This window comes from Hyperolius riggenbachi, chromosome 11 (assembly GCF_040937935.1).
Source record: "Hyperolius riggenbachi isolate aHypRig1 chromosome 11, aHypRig1.pri, whole genome shotgun sequence".
Taxonomy (NCBI): domain Eukaryota; kingdom Metazoa; phylum Chordata; class Amphibia; order Anura; family Hyperoliidae; genus Hyperolius; species Hyperolius riggenbachi.
In genome coordinates, this window is record NC_090656.1 from 133295539 (window position 1) to 133316334 (window position 20796).

The 20796-nt window shown below is 47.0% G+C and overlaps 1 protein-coding gene across 5 annotated transcripts in view; it reads left to right on the forward strand.

Annotated features, from left to right (window-relative positions):
* The first annotated feature begins 6751 nt into the window (after window positions 1-6751).
* LOC137538544 (RNA-binding protein 4B-like) overlaps window positions 6752-20796 on the forward strand; it is a 198432-nt gene continuing 184387 nt past the window's right edge. For 4 of the 5 annotated variants that reach the window (XM_068260780.1, XM_068260783.1, XM_068260781.1 and 1 more), the window contains exon 1: window positions 6759-6845. The gene's annotated coding sequence lies outside the window, so the exon portion shown is untranslated. Of the gene's footprint in view, window positions 6846-20796 lie in introns of all 5 variants that reach the window. The other variant, XM_068260784.1, reaches the window with a different exon arrangement.

Here is a 20796-nt window from a genome sequence, read left to right on the forward strand (position 1 = left end):
CGATACATTTAAATGCCGGTCAATGACAGATCGTGGGGAATATTTCCCAGCAGTTAATAGCAAAGGCCCCTTACATCCTAGCAATACCGAATTTTCAGGATATGTTAAAAAGATAGTGGCAAACCATATTTTAAAAAATATATATATATATTTTTGGGGAATATTCTGAGTGTGGGAAATCTGAAAAAAAAATAGTGTGGTGTCCCCTTCCCGAGCCTCTGTAACCCCTTGTCCCCCATGCAGGCTGGGATAGCCAGAATGCGGAGCCCCGTCCGACTGGGGCTTCACACCCTGAGCTATAACAGCCAGCATTGTCCATGGCATGGGGGGGGGCTCGGTGGGGGGGGGGGGTTCGGGAGGGACGGTCAAGCCCCAAGTCCCATGAGGCATTGCAATACTCTGACAACTCTAAGCATAACTCGGGGTGGCAGAGGCATGATGGGATTTGTAGTTTTGTCACAGCTGGAGTGCCAAGGTTAAAATGTTCTTATACTCATTTCTCCTGGGAGGGGGGTGGGCATCTGGGGTCCCCTTCTTAAAGGGGACTCCCAGATGCCACCATGAACCCCCCCCCAGGGAGTCATCGCCCCCACCTCCTCCTGGGGCACCGGAGGTGGGGAAGAGCCCCATGTCCATGGATTGGACAAGGGCTCTGGGGGGGAGGGGTAGGCTTGGCCGCCCCTCCCCCCCGGAGCCCCCCCATATCATGGACCATGCGGGCTGGTATAGCTCAGGGTGGGAAGCCCCAGTCGGCCGGGCTCCGAATTCCGGCTATCCCAGCCTGTATGGGGGACAAGGGGTTACAGAGGCTCGGGAGGGAAGACCCCACGCCATTTTTTTTTTCAGATTTCCCACACTCAGAACATTCCTCAAAAATAAAATGTTTTCATTTTTTTTTAAATATTGTTTCCCACTATCTTTTTAACAGATCCTGCAAACTTGGTATTGCTAGGATGTAAGGGGCCTTTGCTATTAACTGCTGGGAAATATTTCCCACGATCTGTCATTGACCGGCATTTAAATGTATCGTTTTTTTCTTTGAACTTTTAAAATCGATTTTCTCAAAAAATATAAGGTCTTTTAGAAAAAAAATTTCCCCTTGCTCCCACTTTTCTTCTTAACTAACCTGCAAATTTGGGGATTCTGGCATTTAAGGGGGCTTTGCAACTAACCCTTAAATTCGGCGGGTTTTGAATCACAAATTCGCGATCACGGCCGAATGTTCCCCTGACCCGGATCCGAATTAATGCACCCGAATCGAATTCCAGTGCATTTGAACCGGCCGAATCTGAATTTGACCCAGACCCAAATTCGAATGTACTCGAATCGAATTTGGGTACATTCGAGCATCATTACCTGCACTTTGGCCCAATAGGTTGCCTGTCATGTGACAGGCAGCCTAATGGGCCAATCAAAGTGCAGGGATCTCATCCTACAAAGTCACTTGACCTGACAGGGTCCAGAGTGGGACAATTGGAGCAGCTGTTCGTTTTGGGATAGTGCGAGTAAGTTAGTAGTGCATGCTACAGCAGTAGCGTGCCTACTTTGAAAATTTTACTTGCACTGCCACACTAAGCTGTGCTGCTTGAGCAGTGTAGCTTAGTGAATCAACCCCTACTGATTTGTATGTGAGCCAGATGCAGCCATCAAAAGAGCCACATCTGGCTCCCGAGCCATAGGTTCCCTACCCCTGATATAGTAGGACATTAGACTATGACTATGATAGGATTATACTGGACATTTGACTATGACAGGATTATACTGTGAGCTACTCTGGGGACAGTCAGTGACATGACAATGTACACTGCACAGTGCTGCAGAAGATGTCAGCACTATATAAATACATAATAATAATAATATGGTAGGACATTAGACTATGACAATGGTAGAGATTAGATTATGAGCTCCTCTGAGGACAGTCAAGGACATGACTATGTACTTTGCAAAGTGCTGCGGAAGGTGTCAGTGCTGCATAAATACATAATATTTTGGTAGGACATTAGGCTATGACTATGGCAGCCCACAGATGTGGTAAGTCATTATGTAAACTGCTGGGAGTGCCATTATCTAATTTTAAAGTACATTTTTTAGTTCAGGTTTTTCATAAGGTTACATACCAGTAAGGAAAGAGTTGAGGTTAGGCCAGGCATGGGCAAACTTGGCCCTCCAGCTGTTAAGGAACTACAAATCCCACAATGCCTTTGCCTTTACGAGTCATGGCTGTGGCTGTCAGACTCCTGCAATGCATTGTGGGACTTGTAGTTCCTCAACAGCTGGAGGGCCAACTTTGCCCATGCCTGGGTTAGGCCCTAGGCAAGGGTGAATAAAGGTTGGCTTCAGGAATAAGAACACAGCTGTAACACCTAATTCATGAAACTGTTGCCCAGGGGTCAAGATATCTACAGGAGACAGTTATTTAAAGTGTGTAAGCAGCTTTACACTCAACATGCATACACATGCTCCTTTGGTGTTTCCAGTCAGGTTGGAGCTTGATCCTGCAAGTAGCAGTGCAAGAAATGAGCACTGTACAGATGCGTTGTTCTGGTATATGCAATAACAAAGTGCACTGTTCCTATAGGGATAGGGGACTGCATGGCTCATAATGGAACGGCTTCTGGCAAGTGAAGTAAGTTATCTTTTAAAGTTCGATTTGCCAGATTTTTAAATGACCTCAAGGGGCACCTGTACTCACACTAGGGAAAAAAAAAATCGGTGCTACAGTGACAGCAGGGCAGGAAGGCCAAAGACAAGAAAGGGGCCCCACAGTATTTGATGATATAAAGAATATGCACCATTCTCACCTTGAGCTTTAGAAGATGACTTCCACAAGTGGCAGAGCCCTCATAAGAGCACAGACCTGTTTATACAGGCAACAGAAACTCACTGGGACACATGTGCTGCCTGTCCCAGCTGCTTCTCCTGGGTCCTGATCTCACCTCAGGCTGGGAGCACACTTCTTTGTATGTTTTCTGCACAGGAAAACTAAGAACCAATGCAATCAATTGGCACATTTGTGTTTTTCCCATGCAGAGAAAAACTGACAGCAGTGAAGCACTTCACGTAATTTCTCTATCAATTACATTAGCTTCTGTTATAAAACTTGCCTGTTTTCACACATACAGACACACATGAGGCTCGATTTTCAAAAGCATGATAACTGCTATCACAGCAGTTATCATGCGATCTGCCGCTCGCAGATCTTTTCACGAGAACAGCGTTAGTTCACGTGATAAGCAAAGGTTTCGATTACGCGCTCGTGAAACGCAGGTGATGCTAGTGGAAGGAGATGCTGCTTGCTTTTTTGGCAGTTGGAATCAGCTGTTAATTCCCACAATGCAACAAGGCTCCCACAGTGTGATGTCAGCACCATGGTCCTGACATCACACCGTGGGAGGGGTTTCAACAAAATTTCAGCCATACAGAGTCCCCTGATGATCCGTTTGAGAAAAGGAAAAGATTTCTCATGGGAAAGGGGGTATCAGCTACTGATTGGAATGAAGTACAATCCTTGGTCATAGTTTCTCTTTAAGTTTCTTATTCAGGCATGTTTCAGAACTGGATCAGATGGTTCTGATCCAGTTCTGAAACATGCCTGAAGAAAGACTGAAAGTTTTGAAAGCTTGCAAAGAAATCTTGTACAGTTAGTCATTAAAAGTATCACCTCAACAACTTTTGTTGTTATGTCTTCGGATTCCCTCTATGGCTAATACCAAACCACACGCAACTGGCTTCACCATACAGAAAACCTCACACAGAAAATTGACAGACAAGTGTGCTCTCAGCCTCAGCTTCTTATTACACTCACTCTGACCTCATCTGATGTTGCAGAACTGGATCTGCAGACTCAGCCAGCATCACTAATGTACACAGCACTTGGGAAGGGGATGGAGAGGCTGGGGCAGGGTGCTGTACACAAGACCAGGGGAGGACTAGGACCTTTTGGCCTGGGGTGAAACACAAACTAGAGGCCCGCTATCATGGCAGCCCCAGCCCAAATGACGCCACACATGCACCCCACGTCGTATATGCCAGTAGTCACGTGGAGCGCCAATGCGGAAATACAGAAAGAACACTCTAGGGACAGCGTGACAGGTAAAGTACAGGCACAGGGGGGAGGGGGGGGGGGGGGGACATAATACATTTTGACGGAAAACGGCCGGGGTTTACAGTACTATCATTCGTGGTTATCGCATGCCATGATTATCGCACCTGACAACCACATTGCCCGAAATTTTCCAACATCTCAGATTGATACATTCAACAAATTTCCACCCAAAATTTTTATCAGATTCGATAATATCAAAACGGTTGGTCAATCGGCTGTCAAGTCAACAGATGTATGGCCACTTTAATTCCCCAAGATAGTTCTGCAACACCTCAACCAAATAACCGTGTGTGCTGCTAGGGCTCAAAACTAGAGCAATTATATGGTAGAGGAAGAAAGCCCTTAAAGAAAAGGACCTCCCACAGCAAATTTAGGAAAAATATAACAAAAATCTTGTTTGCAGGATCTGTTAAAAATTATTATATATGCAATATATTGTATAATGACACAATGCTGCTGTCAGACATAACACCCCACAGTGGGCTCAATATTGAGCCCAACAGGGGGAGAACCCGGGTTCAATATACAACATAGTGTGATGCAAAGCCAATAAAACAACAGCTGTGCAATAAAATCTTAAAGCAAAAACACATGAATAAATATCACATATATGAAATATATATAATCAATATTGTGATTATTATTATACCTAATGTTGAATAAAGATTTTTGTTATATTTTTCCTAAATTTGCTGTGGGAGGTGTTTTTCTTTAAGGGCTTTCTTCCTCTACCATATGATCACTTTAATTCCCCAAGGCTCATTGCCCCCCCCCCCCCCCCCCCAACACACACACACTTATGTCCTCCCCTTTGCCACCATCTCTACTAATCCCTCAAATATGCCCCTCTTCCACCTCGTATATCCCTCCCCCTTCACCAGACACATCCTTAGTGACCTCCCTCCTGGCACCATGATCCCTGCCTCATTAATGCTTATTTCCAAAGCTTTGATACCCCTCCTTCCATCACTGTTTTCACCCCCCCAACATCATTATTATTATTTATTTATAAAGCGCCAACATATTCTGTGGTGTTGTACAATGTAAGAAAACAAACAAAGGATACATAATGATACAGACAATGATATACATCAAATATGAACACTGATACAAGATACAGCACTGCTGATTACAATTTGATGTAACATGATGACTAAAATGTATAAATGTCTAACAGCGTGCAAGCAATTAAATTAATAACATTCCATGACACAAAAGGGTGAGAGCCCTGCCCTTGCGAGCTTACAATCTGCTTTTTATTGGTGGTCAGCGGCAGTTCATCACTCCCTGCCCATGATGACCCACTTTACTATATGAGACTCTATAGACCAGCCCCCCCCCCCCCGCACAGCTTTACTGGGAGATATCCGGATAGCTACTATCCGGGTATTTCCCGGATCGGATTTGATCATCACTAACTATAAGCACTTTTATGAGCACCTTTTAGCCATCAGAACTTTATGAGAGCTTTTTTAAAAAGGGCTCCCATTGACTTACATTAAAATCATGGTAAAATCGAGATTGCAGTAAAATTGCTCAGAAAAGCGCTTATAGTGTATCTGCACTTTTATGCAGAGAAGGGGAGAAACAGTGAGAAGAGAAATGCTGAAAGAGATGGAAGAAGATAGTTAAGTGACAAGACAATATACTCTGTACAGCGCTGCGGAAGATGGTGGCGCTATATAAATACTAAATAATAATAATTATAATTTGCCTCACCAGGATTGCACTTTTATTTAGCTTTCCTGTATGACAAGAAGACACAGCCAGCCAGCTCTAGGGAAAGAGGGAAACAAAGGTGAATGAGGGTGGGCTGGTGCACACCAAGAGTGCTTCTGAGCGTTTTTCAAATCGGCAGTGATTTGAAAAGCGCTTGGCTAATGTTACCCTATGACAGTGCTCTCACAGCAGCATTGTGATTTTTTCAAAATTGCAAGCACGCAGCATGTTGCATTTTTTAGAGCAATTCATTCAAAAATCGCTCTGAAAATCGTTTTACTAAATCGCACTCGCAAATTGCTAAAGTTTGCTATTGTGATTTTGCCGTGCACTAGCCCAGAGAGAGGAGGAGTGGAGAGAAATTGAGAATAGCCTGAGATGAAGAAGAAAGCTTATCTGTATTGCAGTCCCACATCACACAGATGCCTGTAATAGGACTCCTGTCCCTGTCAGTCTCTCACACAAGTCAGAAAGCAGCCCTCCTGGAGTGTAGGGACTGTCAAAAACTTTTCAACTTGTTTAACGTCTTATCCACACATGCAGTCATTATAACATTGGGAAGAGGCAAGACAAATGTTTCCCCACGGACTCTCCAGGCAAGCTCTGCATCATGCTGTGTATATTTACCAGCTTGCCTGCCCTCTAATTGCACTTTTATCAGCTAGCCTAGTGTTTCACATTCTCTTACAACAACAAACCTGAATACACTAGGCACTGGACTGGCCCTAAATCACTGAATGAAAGGTGGCCTGGGGGGAGATTGCCCCCCTTCCCCCTGGCCAGTCCAAGCCTGAGTCTGACATGAACCTTTTGACATGTACATTGAAAGAAAAGACCAGTGAGCAAAATAAAGGAGGAGAGGCGAGAGATCAGCCGGGTACCAGCTATCTGTGATTGGCTGGGGGTTGCCAAGGAGATGCAGCGTTGCCGGCGTATGACAAGGCGGGGCGGCCATCTTTTGTGTGTCGACTTCTGATTGTGAACAGTGGAGGCGGTGAGTGGAAGGGGACTGAACAAGCGGGTGAGTGATCAGGGAGAGGAGAAGGGAAAGGCATCCAGCAATGTGACAGTAAATAACAAGATGACTAGAAACGGCGTCTTCCATAGAAGGGCTTAGGGCTGGAGGTGGGACAATGACAAAGGAAAAATAAACTTCAAAGCCCAGCTGTAGGGGGAGAAGCATTCACAGCCAGAGAGGAGAATCAGAAAACTTCCACTGTAGAGGAGGGCGAGAGATGTTCGGAACAAAGGAGGGCGGGGTGATCGCAGATACCTGAACACTTCATCCATCCACAGGAGGCAGGGAGGAGAAATCAGCCAACAGGGATGTGATGGAGGAAGAGTGAACATTGCAATGCTAGAAATCCAGCAAATTAAAATCGCACTAACAAAGAAAATGCAGTTTGATTAACTTTTGCTTTCTGTACAGCTTACATCTTAAATGCATTTGGAGCTGATAAAACAGGAGGGAAGTTAATCTAACAGGAACCCCTGTTTCTTGATTTTACATTCATATTTTTATATTTATCTCTGACATTATATCACCAGTAGGTAGGAGTCATGTCTTTGTGGCTAATCTAATCTTTCCTCTATCTATACAATATTTACAAAACTGCCATGATGGAATGTGGTGTGTTGTGGCCACACAGTTTTCCAATGAGATCCAAATTTTAATGTTTGGTTATAGGAGGAACATTGCATGAGTTATTCACACTTATCATTTGCATAGGCTGTAAATTATATAAATAAAGAAGGTGAGTTATCAGGCGCAGACTAGCCAGGGGGGAAGGGGGCAATCTCCCCCCAGGCTACCTTTCTTTCAGTGATTTAGGGCCAGTCCAGTGCCTGGTGTATTCAGGTTTGTTGTTGTAAGGCAATGTGAAACACTAGGCTAGCTGATAAAAGTGCAATTAGAGGGCAGGCAAGCTGGTAAATATACACAGCATGATGCAGAGCTTGCCTGGAGAGTCCATGGGGAAACATCTGTCTTGTCTCTCCCCAATGTTATAATGACTGCATGTGTGGATAAGGCGTTGAACAAGTTGAAAAGTTTTTGACAGTCCCTAGACTCCAGGAGGGCTGCTTTCTGACTTGTGTGAGAGACTGACAGGGACAGGAGTCCTATTACAGGCAAGTAGCCTCTGTGTGATGTGGGACTGCAATACAGATAAGCTCCCTTCTTCATCTCAGGCTATTCTCAATTTCTCTCCACTCCTCTCTCTGGGCTAGTGCACGCCAAAATCACAATAGCAAACTCTAGCAATTTGCGAGTGCGATTAAGTGAAACGATTTCAGAGCGATTTTTGAATGAATCGCTCCAAAAAATGCTACATGCTGCGTGTTTGCAATTTTGAAAAATCACAACGCTGCTGTGAGAGCACTGTCATAGGGTAACATTAGCCAAGCGCTTTTCAAATCACTGTTGATTTGAAAAACGCTCAGAAGCACTCTTGGTGTGCACCAGCCCTCCCTCATTCACCTTTGTTTCCGTCTTCCCGTAGTGCTGACTGTGTCTTCTTGTCATACACAAAAGCTAAATAAAAGTGCAATCCTGGTGAGGCAAATTATAATTATTATTATTTAGTATTTATATAGCGCCGCCATCTTCCGCAGCGCTGTACAGAGTATATTGTCTTGTCACTTAACTATCTTCTTCCATCTCTTTCAGCATTTCTCTTCTCACTGTTTCACCCCTTCTCAGCATAAAAGCGCAGACACACTATAAGCGCTTTTCTGAGCGATTTTACTGCAATCGCGATTTTACCATCCTTGAAGATGACCACTTCCCGACCGCCCACTACACAGGGGCGGCGGGGAAGTGGAGCCCTGCAGGACGGCCTCACCCACAGAGGCGGCGGTCTATTTAAGGGCATGGGCGGAGCGATCGCGTCATCCGTGACGCGATCCTCCGCCGGCGCCTGTCACCGCTCGCTCGCCGCAACATCCCGCCGGCTATACGGAAGCGCCGGCGGGATGTTAACCCCGCGATCGCCGCATACAAAGTGTATAATACACTTTGTAATGTTTACAAAGTGTATTATACAGGCTGCCTCCTGCCCTGGTGGTCCCAGTGTCCGAGGGACCACCAGGGCAGGCTGCAGCCACCCTAGTCTGCACCAAGCACACTGATTTTCTCCCCCCCCCGCCCCAGATCGCCCACAGCACCCATCAGACCCCCCCCTGCCCACCCCCCAGACCCCTGTTTGCACCCAATCACCCCCCTAATCACCCATCAATCACTCCCTGTCACTATCTGTCAACGCTATTTTTTTTTTTATCCCCCCCCCTGCTCCCTGCCCCCTCCTGATCACCCCCCACCCCTCAGATTCTCCCCAGACCCCCCCCCCAGACCACCCCCCCCTGTTTACTGTATGCATCTATCCCCCTGATCACCTGTCAATCACCTGTCAATCACCTGTCAATCAGCCGTCAATCACCCATCAATCACCCGTCAATCACCCCCTGTCACTGCCACCCATCAATCAGCCCCTAACCTGCCCCTTGCGGGCAATCTGATCACCCCCCCACACCAATAGATCGCCCACAGATCCGACATCAGATCACCTCCCAAATCCATTGTTTACATCTATTCTCTCCTCTAAACACCCACTAATTACCCATCAATCACCCATCAATCACCCCCTATCACCACTTGTCACTTTTACCTATCAGATCAGACCCTAATCTGCCCCTTGCGGGCACCCAATCACCCGCCCACACGCTCAGATTGCCCTCTGACCCCCCCTTATCAATTCACCAGTGCATTAATTACATCTGTTCTTCCCTGTAATAACCCACTGATCACCTGTCAATCACCTGCCAATCACCTATCACCCATCAATCACCCCCTGTCACTGCCACCCATCAATCAGCCCCTAACCTGCCCCTTGCGGGCAATCTGATCACCCACCCACACCATTAGATCGCCCGCAAACCCGCCGTCAGATTACCTCCCAAATGTATCGTTTACATCTGTTATCTTCTCTAAACACCCACTAATTACCCATCAATCACCCCCTATCACCACCTGTCACTGTTACCTATCAGATCAGACCCTAATCTGCCCCTTGCGGGCACCCAATCACCCGCCCACACGCTCAGATTGCCCTCTGACCCCCCCTTATCAATTCACCAGTGCATTAATTACATCTGTTCTTCCCTGTAATAACCCACTGATCACCTGTCAATCACCTGCCAATCACCTATCACCCATCAATCACCCCCTGTCACTGCCACCCATCAATCAGCCCCTAACCTGCCCCTTGCGGGCAATCTGATCACCCACCCACACCATTAGATCGCCCGCAAACCCGCCGTCAGATTACCTCCCAAATGTATCGTTTACATCTGTTATCTTCTCTAAACACCCACTAATTACCCATCAATCACCCCCTATCACCACCTGTCACTGTTACCTATCAGATCAGACCCTAATCTGCCCCTTGCGGGCACCCAATCACCCGCCCACACGCTCAGATTGCCCTCAGACCCCCCCCCTTATCAATTCGCCAGTGCATTAATTACATCTGTCCTTCCCTGTAATAACCCACTGATCACCTGTCAATCACCTGCCAATCACCTATCACCCATCAATCACCCCCTGTCACTGCCACCCAACAATCAGCCCCTAACCTGCCCCTTGCGGGCAATCTGATCACCCACCCACACCAATAGATCGCCCGCAGATCCGACATCAGATCACCACCCAAGCGCAGTGTTTCCATCTATTCTCTCCTCTAAACACCCACTAATTACCCATCAATCACCCATCAATCACTCCCTATCACCACCTGTCACTGTTACCTATCAGATCAGACCCTAATCTGCCCCTTGCGGGCACCCAATCGACCGCCTACACGCTCAGATTGCCCTCAGACCCCCCCTTATCAATTCGCCAGTGCAATATTTACATCTGTTCTCCCCTGTAATAACCCACTGATTACCTGTCAATCACCTATCAATCACCCATCAATCACCCCCTGTCACTGCCACCCATCAATCACCCCCTGTCACTGCCACCCATCAATCACCCGCTGTCACTGCCACCCATCAATCAGCCCCTAACCTGCCCCTTGCGGGCAAACTGATCACCCACCCACACCAATAGATCGCCCGCAGATCCGACATCAGATCACCACCCAAGCGCAGTGTTTCCATCTATTCTCTACCCTAAACACCCACTAATTACCCATCAATCACCCCCTGTCACTGCTACCTATCAGATTAGACCCCTATCTGCCCCTAGGGCACTCAATCACCCGCCCACACCCTCAGAATGCCCTCAGACCCCAGCCCTGATCACCTCGCCAGTGCATTGCTTGCATCCATTCCCCCCTCTAATCACACCTTGAGACACCCATCAATCACCTCCTGTCACCCCCTAGCACACCTACCCATCAGATCAGGCCCCAATTTGCCCCGTGTGGGCTCCTGATCACTCGGCCAAACCCTCAGACCCCCTTCCGATCACCTCCCCAGTGCATGGATTGCATCTATTTTCCCCTCTAACCACCCCCTGAGACACCCATCAATCACCTCCTGTCACCCCCCTAGCACTCCTATCCATCAGATCAGGCCCAATACAACCTGTCATCTAAAAGGCCACCCTGCTTATGACCGGTTCCACAAAATTCGCCCCCTCATAGACCACCTGTCATCAAAATTTGCAGATGCTTATACCCCTGAACAGTCATTTTGAGACATTTGGTTTCCAGACTACTCACGGTTTTGGGCCTGTAAAATGCCAGGGCGGTATAGGAACCCCACAAGTGACCCCATTTTAGAAAAAAAAGACACCCCAAGGTATTATGTTAGGTGTATGACGAGTTCATAGAAGATTTAATTTTTTGTCAAAAGTTAGCGGAAATTAATTTTTATTGGTTTTTTTTCACAAAGTGTCATTTTTCACTAACTTGTGACAAAAAATAAAATCTTCTATGAACTCGCCATACACCTAACGGAATACCTTGGGGTGTCTTCTTTCTAAAATGGGGTCACTTGTGGGGTTCCTATACTGCCCTGGCATTTTAGGGGCCCTAAACCGCGAGGAGTAGTCTAGAAAACAAATGCTTCAAAATGACCTGTGAATAGGACGTTGGGCACCTTAGCGCACCTAGGCTGCAAAAAAGTGTCACACATGTGGTACCGCCGTACTCAGGAAAAGTAGTATAATGTGTTTTGGGGTGTATTTTTACACATACCCATGCTGGGTGGGAGAAATTTCTATGTAAATGGACAATTGTGTGTAAAAAAATCAAACAATTGTCATTTACAGAGATATTTCTCCCACTTAGCATGGGTATGTGTAAAAATACACCCCAAAACGCATTATACTACTTCTCCTGAGTACAGCGGTACCACATGTGTGGCACTTTTTTACACCCTAAGTACGCTAAGGGGCCCAAAGTCCAATGAGTACCTTTAGGATTTCACAGGTCATTTTGCGACATTTGGTTTCAAGACTACTCCTCACGGTTTAGGGCCCCTAAAATGCCAGGGCAGTATAGGAACCCCACAAATGACCCCATTCTAGAAAGAAGACACCCAAAGGTATTCCGTACGGAGTATGGTGAGTTCATAGAAGATTTTATTTTTTGTCACAAGTTAGCGGAAAATGACACTTTGTGAAAAAAAACTATTAAAATCAATTTCCGCTAACTTGTGACAAAAAAATAAAAACTTCTATGAACTCACCATACTCCTAACGGAATACCTTGGGGTGTCTTCTTTCTAAAATGGGGTCATTAGTGGGGTTCCTATACTGCCCTGGCATTTTAGGGGCCCTAAACCGTGAGGAGTAGTCTTGAAACAAAAATGACCTGTGAAATCCTAAAGGTACTCATTGGACTTTGGGCCCCTTAGCGTACTTAGGGTGTAAAAAAGTGCCACACATGTGGTACCGCCGTACTCAGGAGAAGTAGTATAATGCGTTTTGGGGTGTATTTTTACACATACCCATGCTAAGTGGGAGAAATATCTCTGTAAATGACAATTGTTTGATTTTTTTACACACAATTGTCCATTTACATAGAAATTTCTCCCACCCAGCATGGGTATGTGTAAAAATACACCCCAAAACACATTGTACTACTTCTCCCGAGTATGGCGATACCACATGTGTGGCACTTTTTTGCACCCTAAGTGCGCTAAAGGGCCCAAAGTCCAATGAGTACCTTTAGGATTTCACAGGTCATTTTGAGAAATTTCGTTTCAAGACTACTCCTCACGGTTTAGGGCCCCTAAAATGCCAGGGCAGTATAGGAACCCCACAAATGACCCCATTTTAGAAAGAAGACACCCCAAGGTATTCCGTTAGGAGTATGGTGAGTTCATAGAAGATTTTATTTTTTGTCAAAAGTTAGCGGAAATTGATTTTAATTGTGTTTTTTCACAAAGTGTCATTTTCCGCTAACTTGTGACAAAAAATAAAATCTTCTATGAACTCGCCATACTACTAACGGAATACCTTGGGGTGTCTTCTTTCTAAAATGGGGTCATTTGTGGGGTTCCTATACTGCCCTGGCATTTTAGGGGCCCTAAACCGTGAGGAGTAGTCTTGAAACGAAATTTCTCAAAATGACCTGTGAAATCCTAAAGGTACTCATTGGACTTTGGGCCCTTTAGCGCAGTTAGGGTGCAAAAAAGTGCCACACATGTGGTATCGCCGTACTCAGGAGAAGTAGTATAATGTGTTTTGTGGTGTATTTTTACACATACCCATGCTGAGTGGGAGAAATATCTCTGTAAATGGACAATTGTGTGTAAAAAAAATTAACAAATTGTCATTTACAGAGATATTTCTCCCACCCAGCATGGGTATGTGTAAAAATACACCCCAAAACACATTATACTACTTCTCCTGAGTACGGCAATACCACATGTGTGGCACTTTTTTGCAGCCTAACTGCGCTAAGGGGTCCAAAGTCCAATGAGCACCTTTAGGCTTTACAGGGGTGCTTACAATTTAGCACCCCCCAAAATGTCAGGACAGTAAACACACCCCACAAATGATCCCATTTTGGAAAGTAGACCCTTCAAGGTATTCAGAGAGGGGCATGGTGAGTCCGTGGCAGATTTCATTTTTTTTTGTCGCAAGTTAGAAGAAATGGAAACTTTTTTTTTTTTTTTTTTTTCCTCACAAAGTGTCATTTTCCGCTTACTTGTGACAAAAAATAATATCTTCTATGAACTCACTATGCCTCTCAGTGAATACTTTGGGATGTCTTCTTTCCAAAATGGGGTCATTTGGGGGGTATTTATACTATCCTGGAATTCTAGCCCCTCATGAAACATGACAGGGGGTCAGAAAAGTCAGAGATGCTTGAAAATGGGAAAATTCACTTTTGGCACCATAGTTTGTAAACGCTATAACTTTTACCCAAACCAATAAATATACACTGAATGGGTTTTTTTTTATCAAAAACATGTTTGTCCACATTTTTCGCGCTGCATGTATACAGAAATTTTACTTTATTTGAAAAATGTCAGCACAGAAAGTTAAAAAAATCATTTTTTTGCCAAAATTCATGTCTTTTTTGATGAATATAATAAAAAGTAAAAATCGCAGGAGCAATCAAATAGCATCAAAAGAAAGCTTTATTAGTGACAAGAAAAGGAGCCAAAATTCATTTAGGTGGTAGGTTGTATGAGCGAGCAATAAACCGTGAAAGCTGCAGTGGTCTGAATGGAAAAAAAGTGGCCGGTCCTTAAAGAGGAAGTGACCTTAACATTTGATCCTAAAAAAAATATCTGATGTGTTGCTTAATACTGCTTTAATAAATAAAAGTGTATGTTTGCTGTACTATACCTGTCAGATGTCCTTATTTATGTTACTGCATTGCTAGTATACTGCGCAGCCACATGTTGGTTGGCAAGTTTACAATGCCCTCCAGCTGATTCCTACTTCCTCCAGCAGCTCCTTTCTCCAGCAGCTCCTTCCTCCAATCACTGTGCAGCATGCAAATTAGCTTCTGGTAGTGTACAGTTACAGTGATGTCATCTGGCTGCGACTGTGTATGCAGTGTCTGCCTGTGTTTTCCAGCCTGTCATTTTTCTGCTCTGTATTTTGTCTTTCCTCTGCTGACAGAACTATCTTCGGTTATCAGTTCTATTCTCATTCCTTTGCTGTCAGGGCTATCCTCTCAGCTTGCTCTGCTGTCCATGTGATTTACACACTGTAATCTGTTTTTGACAGTGCTATCTTTCATTGTAAATCAAGTGTTTCTCTCCCCCTTCTTTCTTTACTGCTTACCTGACAGCTGCATATCTTTATTCTAATGCCCCAGTATGGCTATTTAGAATACAGTGCTGTTTTATGCTGGGCATACACGGATCCAATTATACGCCGGATCGAGCCAGCGCATCACCGCTCGTCCGCGCGGATCGATTCCCGCTCATACCCGCCGGTGCACCTTATCAGCCGCTCGATTCCCCGCTATTGTCCTCCGGCGGGGATTGAGCGGGGAATCTATCCGGCAGGTCATCGGACCTGTCGGATATTATCAATTGAGCCATCAGCTGCTCGATTGATAAGGAAAGAAACTGCCGTGTATACCCAGCATTCGACAGTGTTTTTGAAAACCGCAATACAGGGGTCCCCCCCAACCTTTTCCGGCCCGGGGACCACTTTGACCAAATTTTTATTCGGGGGCCGCGGGGGAAGGGGAGTGTTTTGGAGTGCGCGCGTCCTGGTGGACGGTGGCTGGAGGGGGGGGGGGGGGTGTCATAGCTGGCATAGTTGTCCCAGTATGGCTAGTATAGTTACCCCAGTATGGGTAGGTAGTGCCCCAGTATAGCTAGTACAGCGCCCAGTATAGCTAGTATAGCCCCAGTATAGCTAGTACAGTGCCTAGTATAGCCCCAGTATGGCTAGTACAGGGCCCAGTATAGCTAGTACAGGGCCCAGTATAGCTAGTACAGTGCCCAGTATAGCTAGTACAGTGCCTAGTATAGCTAGTATAGCCCCAGTATAGCTAGTACAGTGCCCAGTATAGCCCCAGTATGGCTAGTATAGCCCCAGTATAGTTAGTACAGCGCCCAGTATAGCTAGTACAGCGCCCAGTATAGCTAGTACAGCGCCCAGTATAGCTAGTATAGTGCCCAGTATGGCTAGTATAGTGCTCAGTATGGCTAGTATAGCCCCAGTATGGCTAGTACAGCGCCCAATATAGCTAGTACAGCGCCCAGTATAGCTAGTACAGCGCCCAGTATAGCTAGTACAGCGCCCAATATAGCTAGTACAGCGCCCAGTATAGCTAGTACAGCGCCCAGTATAGCTAGTACAGCGCCCAGTATGGCTAGTATAGTGCCCAGTATGGCTAGTATAGTGCCCAGTATGGCTAGTATAGCCCAGTATAGCTAGTACAGCGCCCAGTATAGCTAGTACAGCGCCCAGTATAGCTAGCAGCGCCCAGTATAGCTAGCAGCGCCCAGTATAGCTAGCAGCGCCCAGTATGGCTAGTACAGCGCCCAGTATGGCTAGTACATGGCCCAGTATAGCTAGTACAGGGCCCAGTATAGCTAGTACAGGGCCCAGTATAGCTAGTATAGCCCCAGTATAGCTAGTATAGGGCCCAGTATAGCTAGTACAGTGCCCAGTATAGCCCCAGTATAGCTAGTACAGTGCCCAGTATAGCTAGTATAGCCCCAGTATAGCTAGTACAGTGCACAGCATAGTTAGTATAGCCCCAGTATAGCTAGTACAGTGCCCAGTATAGCTAGTACAGGGCCCAGTATAGCTAGTACAGGGCCCAGTATAGCTAGTACAGGGCCCAGTATAGCTAGTACAGGGCCCAGTATAGCTAGTACAGCGCCCAGTATAGCTAGTACAGCGCCCAGTATAGCTAGTACAGCGCCCAGTATAGCTAGTACAGCGCCCAGTATAGCTAGTACAGCGCCCAGTATGGCTAGTACAGCGCCCAGTATGGCGCCCAGTATGGCTAAGTACAGCGCCCAGTATGGCTAAGTACAGCGCCCAGTATGGCTAGTACAGGGCCCAGTATAGCTAGTACAGGGCCCAGTATAGCTAGTACAGGGCCCAGTATAGCTAGTACAGGGCCCAGTATAGCTAGTACAGGGCCCAGTATAGCTAGTACAGGGCCCAGTATGGCTAGTACAGCGCCCAGTATGGCTAGTATAGCCCCAGTATAGCTAGTACAGTGCCCAGTATAGCCCCAGTATAGCTAGTACAGTGCCCAGTATAGCTAGTATAGCCCCAGTATAGCTAGTATAGCCCCAGTATAGCTAGTACAGTGCACAGCATAGTTAGTATAGCTCCAGTATAGCTAGTACAGTGCCCAGTATAGCTAGTATAGCCCCAGTATAGCTAGTAAGGGCCCAGTATAGCCCCAGTATAGCTAGTACAGTGCACAGCATAGTTAGTATAGCCCCAGTATAGCTAGTACAGTGCCCAGTATGGCTAGTATAGCCCCAGTATGGCTAGTACAGGGCCCAGTATAGCTAGTACAGGGCCCAGTATAGCTAGTACAGGGCCCAGTATGGCTAGTACAGGGCCCAGTATGGCTAGTACAGGGGCCAGTATGGCTAGTACAGGGGCCAGTATGGCTAGTACAGCGCCCAGTATGGCTAGTACAGCGCCCAGTATGGCTAGTACAGCGCCCAGTATGGCTAGTACAGGGCCCAGTATGGCTAGTACAGGGCCCAGTATAGCCCCAGTATGGCTAGTACAGGGCCCAGTATAGCTAGTACAGGGCCCAGTATAGCTAGTACAGTGCCCAGTATAGTTAGTACAGTGCCCAGTATAGCTAGTATAGCCCCAGTATAGCTAGTACAGTGCCCAGTATAGCCCCAGTATGGCTAGTACAGCGCCCAGTATAGCTAGTACAGCGCCCAGTATAGCTAGTACAGCGCCCAGTATAGCTAGTATAGTGCCCAGTATGGCTAGTATAGTGCCCAGTATGGCTAGTATAGCCCCAGTATAGCTAGTACAGCGCCCAATATAGCTAGTACAGCGCCCAGTATAGCTAGTACAGCGCCCAGTATAGCTAGTACAGCGCCCAATATAGCTAGTACAGCGCCCAGTATAGCTAGTACAGCGCCCAGTATAGCTAGTACAGCGCCCAGTATAGCTAGTACAGCGCCCAGTATGGCTAGTATAGTGCCCAGTATGGCTAGTATAGTGCCCAGTATGGCTAGTATAGTGCCCAGTATGGCTAGTATAGCCCAGTATAGCTAGTACAGCGCCCAGTATAGCTAGTACAGCGCCCAGTATAGCTAGTACAGCGCCCAGTATAGCTAGTACAGCGCCCAGTATAGCTAGTACAGCGCCCAGTATAGCTAGCAGCGCCCAGTATAGCTAGCAGCGCCCAGTATGGCTAGTACAGCGCCCAGTATGGCTAGTACAGCGCCCAGTATGGCTAGTACATGGCCCAGTATGGCTAGTACAGGGCCCAGTATAGCTAGTACAGGGCCCAGTATAGCTAGTATAGCCCCAGTATAGCTAGTATTGGGCCCAGTATAGCTAGTACAGTGCCCAGTATAGCCCCAGTATAGCTAGTACAGTGCCCAGTATAGCTAGTATAGCCCCAGTATAGCTAGTACAGTGCACAGCATAGTTAGTATAGCCCCAGTATAGCTAGTACAGTGCCCAGTATAGCTAGTATAGGGCCCAGTATAGCTAGTATAGGGCCCAGTATAGCTAGTACAGGGCCCAGTATAGCTAGTACAGCGCCCAGTATAGCTAGTACAGCGCCCAGTATAGCTAGTACAGCGCCCAGTATGGCTAGTACAGGGCCCAGTATAGCTAGTACAGGGCCCAGTATAGCTAGTACAGGGCCCAGTATAGCTAGTACAGGGCCCAGTATAGCTAGTACAGGGCCCAGTATAGCTAGTACAGGGCCCAGTATAGCTAGTACAGGGCCCAGTATAGCTAGTACAGGGCCCAGTATGGCTAGTACAGCGCCCAGTATGGCTAGTATAGCCCCAGTATAGCTAGTACAGTGCCCAGTATAGCCCCAGTATAGCTAGTACAGTGCCCAGTATAGCTAGTATAGCCCCAGTATAGCTAGTATAGCCCCAGTATAGCTAGTACAGTGCACAGCATAGTTAGTATAGCTCCAGTATAGCTAGTACAGTGCCCAGTATAGCTAGTATAGCCCCAGTATAGCTAGTAAGGGCCCAGTATAGCCCCAGTATAGCTAGTACAGTGCACAGCATAGTTAGTATAGCCCCAGTATAGCTAGTACAGTGCCCAGTATGGCTAGTATAGCCCCAGTATGGCTAGTACAGGGCCCAGTATAGCTAGTACAGGGCCCAGTATAGCTAGTACAGGGCCCAGTATGGCTAGTACAGGGCCCAGTATGGCTAGTACAGGGGCCAGTATGGCTAGTACAGGGGCCAGTATGGCTAGTACAGCGCCCAGTATGGCTAGTACAGCGCCCAGTATGGCTAGTACAGCGCCCAGTATGGCTAGTACAGCGCCCAGTATGGCTAGTACAGGGCCCAGTATGGCTAGTACAGGGCCCAGTATAGCCCCAGTATGGCTAGTACAGGGCCCAGTATAGCTAGTACAGGGCCCAGTATAGCTAGTACAGTGCCCAGTATAGTTAGTACAGTGCCCAGTATAGCTAGTATAGCCCCAGTATAGCTAGTACAGTGCCCAGTATAGCCCCAGTATGGCTAGTACAGCGCCCAGTATAGCTAGTACAGCGCCCAGTATAGCTAGTACAGCGCCCAGTATAGCTAGTATAGTGCCCAGTATGGCTAGTATAGTGCCCAGTATGGCTAGTATAGCCCCAGTATAGCTAGTACAGCGCCCAATATAGCTAGTACAGCGCCCAGTATAGCTAGTACAGCGCCCAGTATAGCTAGTACAGCGCCCAATATAGCTAGTACAGCGCCCAGTATAGCTAGTACAGCGCCCAGTATAGCTAGTACAGCGCCCAGTATAGCTAGTACAGCGCCCAGTATGGCTAGTATAGTGCCCAGTATGGCTAGTATAGTGCCCAGTATGGCTAGTATAGTGCCCAGTATGGCTAGTATAGCCCAGTATAGCTAGTACAGCGCCCAGTATAGCTAGTACAGCGCCCAGTATAGCTAGTACAGCGCCCAGTATAGCTAGTACAGCGCCCAGTATAGCTAGTACAGCGCCCAGTATAGCTAGCAGCGCCCAGTATAGCTAGCAGCGCCCAGTATGGCTAGCAGCGCCCAGTATGGCTAGTACAGCGCCCAGTATGGCTAGTACATGGCCCAGTATGGCTAGTACAGGGCCCAGTATAGCTAGTACAGGGCCCAGTATAGCTAGTATAGCCCCAGTATAGCTAGTATTGGGCCCAGTATAGCTAGTACAGTGCCCAGTATAGCCCCAGTATAGCTAGTACAGTGCCCAGTATAGCTAGTATAGCCCCAGTATAGCTAGTACAGTGCACAGCATAGTTAGTATAGCCCCAGTATAGCTAGTACAGTGCCCAGTATAGCTAGTATAGGGCCCAGTATAGCTAGTATAGGGCCCAGTATAGCTAGTACAGGGCCCAGTATAGCTAGTACAGCGCCCAGTATAGCTAGTACAGCGCCCAGTATAGCTAGTACAGCGCCCAGTATGGCTAGTACAGCGCCCAGTATGGCTAGTACAGCGCCCAGTATGGCTAGTACAGCGCCCAGTATGGCTAGTACAGCGCCCAGTATGGCTAGTACAGCGCCCAGTATGGCTAGTACAGCGCCCAGTATGGCTAAGTACAGCGCCCAGTATGGCTAAGTACAGCGCCCAGTATGGCTAGTACAGGGCCCAGTATGGCTAGTACAGGGCCCAGTATAGCTAGTACAGGGCCCAGTATAGCTAGTACAGGGCCCAGTATAGCTAGTACAGGGCCCAGTATGGCTAGTACAGCGCCCAGTATGGCTAGTATAGCCCCAGTATAGCTAGTACAGTGCCCAGTATAGCCCCAGTATAGCTAGTACAGTGCCCAGTATAGCTAGTATAGCCCCAGTATAGCTAGTATAGCCCCAGTATAGCTAGT